The sequence below is a fragment of the Xylocopa sonorina genome, unplaced genomic scaffold (assembly GCF_050948175.1).
Source record: "Xylocopa sonorina isolate GNS202 unplaced genomic scaffold, iyXylSono1_principal scaffold0048, whole genome shotgun sequence".
Classification (NCBI taxonomy): Eukaryota; Metazoa; Arthropoda; class Insecta; order Hymenoptera; family Apidae; genus Xylocopa; species Xylocopa sonorina.
The window spans coordinates 1,715,899-1,725,202 of record NW_027490119.1 but is presented as its reverse complement, the minus strand read 5'-3'; positions in this window follow the sequence as shown (position 1 = coordinate 1,725,202).

The following is a 9,304-nucleotide window of genomic DNA, read 5'->3' as shown; positions in this document are numbered from 1 at the left end:
TATCTTATCATGAAACATAGAAATGAGATGCGATATCGCGTTTTAAGAAGCATTAGAACTCTATTGCTTCGATACGTAGACAACTGCAAACGCTACTTCCTAGCAAGGAAGTACCGAATTTACATTCTTTTGCAGTGAATATGAGGTATACATGACAATTCGCAATGAATATTATATCTTATCATGAGACATAGGAATGAGATGCGATATCGCATTTTAAGAAGCATTAGACCTATATTGCTACGATACGTAGATATCTGCAAACGCTTTTTCCTAGCAAGGAAGTGTGGCATTTACATTCATTTGAAGTGTATGCGAGGTATACAAGACACTTCGCAATGAATATTATATCTTATTATGAAATATAGGAATGAAATGCGATATCGCGATTTAAGATGCATTAGGGCTCTACTGCTTCGATACGTAGGTATCTGCAAACGCCATTTCCTAGCAGGGAAGTGACGCATTTACATTCTCTTGAAGTGAATACGAGGTTATAATAATACTCCACAATGAATATTATATCTTATCATGAGACATAGAAATGAGATGCGATATCGCGTTTTAAGAAGCATTAGAACACTATTGCCTCAATACGTAGACATCTGCCAACGCTATTTCCTAGCAAGGCAGTGTCGCATTTACATTCTCCTGAAGTGAGTACGAGGTATACATAACACTGCACAATGAATATTATATCTTATCATGAAACATAGAAATGAGATGCCTAATCGCGATTTTAAAAGCATTAGGACTCTATTGCTATGATACATAGGCATCTGCAAACGCTATTTGCTAGCAAGGAAGTGACGCATTATCATTCTTTTGAAGTGAATACGAGGTATACATAACATTGCACAATGAATATTGTATCTTATCGTGATACATATAAATGAGATGCGATATCGCGATTTAAGCGGCATTAGAACACTATTGCTTCGATACCTAGATATCTGCAACCGCTGCTTCCTAGCAAGGAAGTGTCGCATCTACATTCCTTTGAAGTGAATACGAGGTATACATGACACTCCGCAATGAATATTATATCTTATCATGAAACATAGAAATGAGATGCGATATCGCTATTTAAGAAGCAATAGATCTCTATTGCTTCAATCCGTAGACATCTGCCAACGCTATTTCCTAACAAGGAAGTGTCGCATTTACATTCTCCTGAAGTGAGTACGTGGTATACATAACACTGCACAATGAATATTATATCTTATCATGAAACATAGAAATGAGATGCCTAATCGCGATTTTAAAAGCATTAGAACTCTATTGCTATGATACATAGGCATCTGCAAACGCTATTTCCTAGCGAGGAAGTGACGCATTATCATTCTTTTGAAGTGAATACGAGGTATACATAACATTGCACAATGAATATTGTATCTTATCGTGATACATATAAATGAGATGCGATATCGCGATTTAAGCGGCATTAGAACACTATTGCTTCGATACCTAGATATCTGTAACCGCTGCTTCCTAGCAAGGAAGTGTCGCATCTACATTCCTTTGAAGTGAATACGAGGTATACATGACACTCCGCAATGAATATTATATCTTATCATGAAACATAGAAATGAGATGCGATATCACTATTTAAGAAGCAATAGATCTCTATTGCTTCAATACGTAGACATCTGCCAACGCTATTTCCTAGCAAGGAAGTGTCGCATTTACATTCTCCTGAAGTGAGTACGAGGTATACATAACACTGCACAATGAATATTATATCTTATCATAAAACATAGAATTGAGATGCGTAATCGCGATTTTAAAAGCATTAGAAATCAATTGCTACGGTACGTAGATATCTGCAAACGCTTTTTCCTAGCAAGGAAGTGTCGCATTTACATTCATTTGAAGTGTTTGCGAGGTATACAAGACACTTCGCAATGAATATTATATCTTATCATGAAATATAGAAATGAAATGCGATATCGCGATTTAAGATGCATTAGGGCTCTACTGCTTCGATACGTAGGTATCTGCAAACGCCATTTCCTAGCAAGGATGTGACGCATTTACATTCTCTTGAAGTGAATACGAGGTTATAATAATACTCCACAATGTATAATATATCTTATCATGAGACATAGAAATGAGATGCGATATGGCTATTTAGGAAGCAGTAGATCTCTATTGCTTCGATACGTAGACATCTGCAAACGCGATTTCCTAGCAAGGAAGTGTCGCATTTACATTCTCCTGCAGTGAGTACGAGGTATACATAACACTGCACAATGAATATTATATCTTATCATGAAACATAGAAATGAGATGCCTAATCGCGATTTTAAAAGCATTAGAAATCTATTGCTATGATACATAGGCATCTGCAAACGCTATTTGCTAGCAAGGAAGTGACGCATTATCATTCTTTTGAAGTGAATACGAGGTATACATAACACTGCACAATGAATATTTTATCTTATCATGAAACATAGAAATGAGATGCGATATCGCGATTTAAGCAGCATTAGAACTCTATTTCTTCGATACGTAGACATGTGCAAACGCCACTTCCTAGCAAGGAAGTGTCGCATTTACATTCTTTTGAAGTGAATACCAGGTATACATATAACTGCGCAATGAATATTGTATCTTATCATGAAACATAGAAATGAGACGCGATATAGGGATTTAAGAAGAATTAGAACTCTATTGCATCGATACGCAGACATCCTCAAACGCTATTTACTAGCAAGGAGGTGTGGCATTTACATTCATTTGAAGTGCAGACGAGATATACATAACACTGCAAAATGAATATTGTATCTTATCATGAAACACAGAAATGAGATGCGATATCGCGATTTAAGAAGCATTAGAACTCTACTGCTACGATACGTAGACATCTGTAAACGCTATTTCCTAGCATGGAAGTGCCGTATTTACATTCGTTTGAAGTGAAGACGAGGTATACATGACAGTTCGCAATGAATATTATATCTTATTATGAAACATAGAAATGAGATGCGATATCGCGTTTTAAGAAGCATTAGAACTCTATTGCTACGATACGTAGATATCTGCAAACGCTATTTCCAAGCATAGAAGTGTCGGATTTATATTCTTTTGAAGTGAATACGAGGTATACATGACACTTCGCAATGAATATTATATTTTATCATGAAACAACGAAATGAGATGCGATATCGCGTTTATGAAAAATTAGAACTATATTGCTACGATACATAGACATCTGCAAACGCTATATCCTAGCAAGGAAGTGACGCATTATCATTCTTTTGAAGTGAATACGAGGTATACATAACACTGCACAATGAATATTTTATCTTATCATGAAACATAGAAATGAGATGCGATATCGCGATTTAAGCAGCATTAGAACTCTATTGCTACGATACGCAGACATCTGGAAACCCTACTTCCTAGCAGCGAATTGCCGCATTTTCATTCGTTTGAAGTGTGTGCGAGGTATACACTTCGGATCAAACTTCGCACTTATTATTATATCTTATTATGGAACATAGAAATGAGATGCGATATCGCGTTTTAAGAAGCATTAGAACACTATTGCTTCGATACGTAGACATCTGCAAACGCTACTTCCTAGCAAGGAAGTGTCGCATTTACATTCTTTTAGGTGAACACGAGGTATACATTACACTTCGCAATGAATATTATATCTTATCACGAAACATAGAAACGAGATGCGACTTCGCGTTTCAAGAAGCATTAGAACTCTATTGCTTCGATACGTAGACATCTGCAGACGCAATTTCCTAGCAAGGAAGTGTCGCATTTACTATCTCTTGAAGTGTATGCGAGGTATACATGACACTTCGCAATGAATATTGTATCTTATCATGAAACATAGAAATGACATGCGATATCGCGTTTTAAGAAGAATTAGAACTCTATTGCTATGATACATAGACATCTGCAAACGCTATTTCCTAGCAAGGAAGTGACGCATTATCATTCTTTTGAAGTGAATACGAGGTATACATAACATTGCACAATGAACATTATATCTTATCGTGATACATATAAATGAGAAGCGATATCGCTATTTAAGCGGCATTAGAACACTATTGCTTCGATACCTAGATATCTGCAAACGCTGCTTCCTAGCAAGGAAGTGTCGCATCTACATTCCATTGAAGTGAATACGAGGTATACATGACACTCCGCAATGAATATTATATCTTATCATGAAACATAGAAATGAGATGCGATATCGCTATTTAAGAAGCAATAGATCTCTATTGCCTCAATACGTAGACATCTGCCAACGCTATTTCCTAGCAAGGAAGTGTCGCATTTACATTCTCCTGAAGTGAGTACGAGGTATACATAACACTGCACAATGAATATTATATCTTATCATGAAACATAGAAATGAGATGCCTAATCGCGATTTTAAAAGCATTAGAACTCTATTGCTATGATACATAGGCATCTGCAAACGCTATTTCCTAGCAAGGAAGTGACGCATTATCATTCTTTTGAAGTGAATACAAGGTATACATAACACTGCACAATGAATATTTTATCTTATCATGAAACATAGAAATGAGATGCGATATCGCGATTTAATCAGCATTAGAACTCTATTTCTTCGATACGTAGACATGTGCAAACGCTACTTCCTAGCAAGGAAGTGTCGCATTTACATTCTTTTGAAGTGAATACCAGGTATACATATAACTGCGCAATGAATATTGTATCTTATCATGAAACATAGAAATGAGACGCGTTATAGGGATTTAAGAAGAATTAGAACTCTATTGCATCGATACGCAGACATCCTCAAACGCTATTTACTAGCAAGGAGGTGTGGCATTTACATTCATTTGAAGTGCAGACGAGATATACATAGCACTGCAAAATGAATATTGTATCTTATCATGAAACACAGAAATGAGATGCGATATCGCGATTTAAGAAGCATTAGAACTCTACTGCTACGATACGTAGACATCTGCAAACGCTATTTCCTAGCATGGAAGTGCCGTATTTACATTCGTTTGAAGTGAAGAAGAGGTATACATGACACTTCGCAATGAATATTATATCTTATTATGAAACATAGAAATGAGATGCGATATCGCGTTTTAAGAAGCATTAGAACTCTATTGCTACGATACGTAGATATCTGCAAACGCTATTTCCAAGCATAGAAGTGTCGGATTTATATTCTTTTGAAGTGAATACGAGGTATACATGACACTTCGCAATGAATATTATATTTTATCATGAAACAACGAAATGAGATGCGATATCGCGTTTATGAAAAATTAGAACTATATTGCTACGATACATAGACATCTGCAAACGCTATATGCTAGCAAGGAAGTGACGCATTATCATTCTTTTGAAGTGAATACGAGGTATACATAACACTGCACAATGAATATTTTATCTTATCATGAAACATAGAAATGAGATGCGATATCGCGATTTAAGCAGTATTAGAACTCTATTTCTTCGATACGTAGACATGTGCAAACGCTACTTCCTTGCAAGGAAGTGTCGCATTTACATTCTTTTGAAGTGCGTACGAAGTATACATGGCAATTGGCAATGAATACTATATCGTATCATGAATCATAGATATGAGATGCGATATCGCGTTTTAAGTAGCATTAGAACTCTACTGCTACGATACGCAGACATCTGGAAACCCTACTTCCTAGCAGGGAATTGCCGCGATTTCATTCGTTTGAAGTGTGTGCGAGGTATACACTTCGGATCAAACTTCGCACTTATTATTATATCTTATTATGAAACATAGTAATGAGATGCGATATCGCGTTTTAAGAAGCATTAGAACTCTATTGCCACGATACGTAGACATCAGCAAACGCTATTTCCTAGCAAGGAAGAGTCGCATTTACATTCGTTTGAAGTGTATGCGATATATACGTGACACTTCGCAATAAATATTATATCTTATCATGAAACATAGAAATGTAATGCGATATCGCGTTTTGAGATGCAACAGAAACCTAATGCTACGATACGCAGAAATCTGCAAACGCTATTTCCTAGCAAGGAAGTGTCGCACTGACATTCTTTTGAGGTGAATACGAGGTATAAATAACACTCCACAATGAATATTATATCTTATCGTGAAACATAGAAATGTGATTTGATATCGCGTTTTAAGAAGCATTGGAACTCTATTGCTTCGATACGTAGACAGCTGCAATAGCTACTTCCTAGCAAGGAAGTGTCGCATTTACATTCATTTGAAGTGTATGCGAGGAATACATAGCACTTCGCAATGAATATTATATGTTATCATGAAACAGAGAAATGAGATGCGATCTCTCGTTATGAGAAGCAATATAACACGATTGCTACGATACGTAGACATCTGCAAACGCTATTTCCTAGCAAGGAAGTGTCGCATTTACATTCTTCTGACGTGAATACAAGGTATACATGACGCTTCGCAATTAATATTATATCTTATCAAGAAACATAGAAATGAGATGCGATATCCCGTTGCAAGAAGCATTAGAAATCTATTGGTTCGATACGTAGGCATCTGCAATCGCTATTTCCTAGCAAGGCAGTGTCGCATTTACACTCATTTGAAGTGTATGCGAGGTATAAGTGACACCTCGCAATGAATATTATATCTTATCACGAAGCATAGAAATGAGATACGATATCATGTTTTGAGAAGCATTAGATCTCTATTGCTACGATACGTAAACTCTTGCAAACGTTATTTCCTAGCAAGGAAGTGTCGCATTTGCATTCTTTTGAAGTGAATACGAGGTATACATGTCACTTCGCAATTAATGTTATATCTTATCATGAAACATAGAAATGAGATGCGATATAGCGAATTAAGAATTGTTAGAACTCTATTGCTACGATACGTTGACATTTGCAAACGCTATTTCCTAGCAAGGAAGTGTCGCATTTTCGTTCTTTTGAAGTGAATACGAGGTATACATGTAACTTCGCAGTGAATATTATATCTTATCATGAAACATAGAAATGAGATTCGATATCGCGTTTTGAGAAGCATTAGAACTCTATTGCTACTATACGTAGACATCTGCAAACGCTATTTCCTACCAAGGAAGTATCGCATTTACATTCATTTGAAGTGTATGCGAGGTATACATAATACTTCGCAATGATTATTATATGTTCTCATGAAACATAGAAATGAGATGCGATATCTCGTTTTAAGTAGCATTATAACACGCTTGCTACGATACGTAGACATCTGCAAACGCTATTTCCTAGGAAGGAAGTGCCGCATTTACATTCATTTGAAGTGAATACGAGGAATACGTGAAAACTTCGCAATGAATATTATATCTTATCATGAAACATAGAAATGTGATGTGATATCGCGTTTTAAGAAGCTTTAGAACGCTATTGCTATGATACGTAGACATCTACAACCGCTATTTCGTGGCAAGGACGTGTCGCATTTACATTCTTTTGAAGTGAGTGCGAGGTATACATAACATTGCACAATGAATATTATATATTATCATGAAACATAGAATTGAGATGCGATATCGCGATATAAGATGCATTAGAACTTTATTGCTTCGATACGTAGACATCTGCAAACGCTATTTCCTAGCAAGGAAGTGTCGCTTTTATATACTTTTGAAGTGAATGCGAGGTATACATAACATTGCACAATGAATATTATATCTTATAACAAAGCATAGAAATGAGATGCGATATCATGTTTTGAGAAGCATTAGATCTCTATTGCTACGATACGTACACTCATGCAAACGCTATTTCCTAGCAAGGAAGTGTCGCATTTGCATTCTTTTGAAGTGAATACGAGGTATACATGACACTTCGCAATTAATATTATATCTTATCATGATACATAGGAATGGGATGCGATGTAGCGAATTAAGAATTGTTAGAACTCTATTGCTACGATACGTGGACATTTGCAAACGCTATTTCCTAACAAGGAAGTGTCGCATTTACGTTCTTTTGAAGTGAATACGAGGTATACATGTAACTTCGCAGTGAATATTATATCTTATCCTGAAACATAGAAATGAGATTCGATATCGCGTTTTAAGTAGCATTAGAACTCTACTGCTACGATACGCAGACATCTGGAAACCCTACTTCCTAGCAGGGAATTGCCGCGATTTCATTCGTTTGAAGTGTGTGCGAGGTATACACTTCGGATCAAACTTCGCAATTATTATTATATCTTATTATGAAACATAGAAATGAGATGCGATATCGCGTTTTAAGAAGCATTAGAACTCTATTGCTACGATACGTAGATATCTGCAAACGCTATTTCCAAGCATAGAAGTGTCGGATTTATATTCTTTTGAAGTGAATACGAGGTATACATGACACTTCGCAATGAATATTATATTTTATCATGAAACAACGAAATGAGATGCGATATCGCGTTTATGAAAAATTAGAACTATATTGCTACGATACATAGACATCTGCAAACGCTATATCCTAGCAAGGAAGTGACGCATTATCATTCTTTTGAAGTGAATACGAGGTATACATAACACTGCACAATGAATATTTTATCTTATCATGAAACATAGAAATGAGATGCGATATCGCGATTTAAGCAGCATTAGAACTCTATTGCTACGATACGCAGACATCTGGAAACCCTACTTCCTAGCAGCGAATTGCCGCATTTTCATTCGTTTGAAGTGTGTGCGAGGTATACACTTCGGATCAAACTTCGCACTTATTATTATATCTTATTATGGAACATAGAAATGAGATGCGATATCGCGTTTTAAGAAGCATTAGAACACTATTGCTTCGATACGTAGACATCTGCAAACGCTACTTCCTAGCAAGGAAGTGTCGCATTTACATTCTTTTAGGTGAACACGAGGTATACATTACACTTCGCAATGAATATTATATCTTATCACGAAACATAGAAACGAGATGCGACTTCGCGTTTCAAGAAGCATTAGAACTCTATTGCTTCGATACGTAGACATCTGCAGACGCAATTTCCTAGCAAGGAAGTGTCGCATTTACTATCTCTTGAAGTGTATGCGAGGTATACATGACACTTCGCAATGAATATTGTATCTTATCATGAAACATAGAAATGAGATGCGATATCGCGTTTTAAGAAGAATTAGAACTCTATTGCTATGATACATAGACATCTGCAAACGCTATTTCCTAGCAAGGAAGTGACGCATTATCATTCTTTTGAAGTGAATACGAGGTATACATAACATTGCACAATGAACATTATATCTTATCGTGATACATATAAATGAGAAGCGATATCGCTATTTAAGCGGCATTAGAA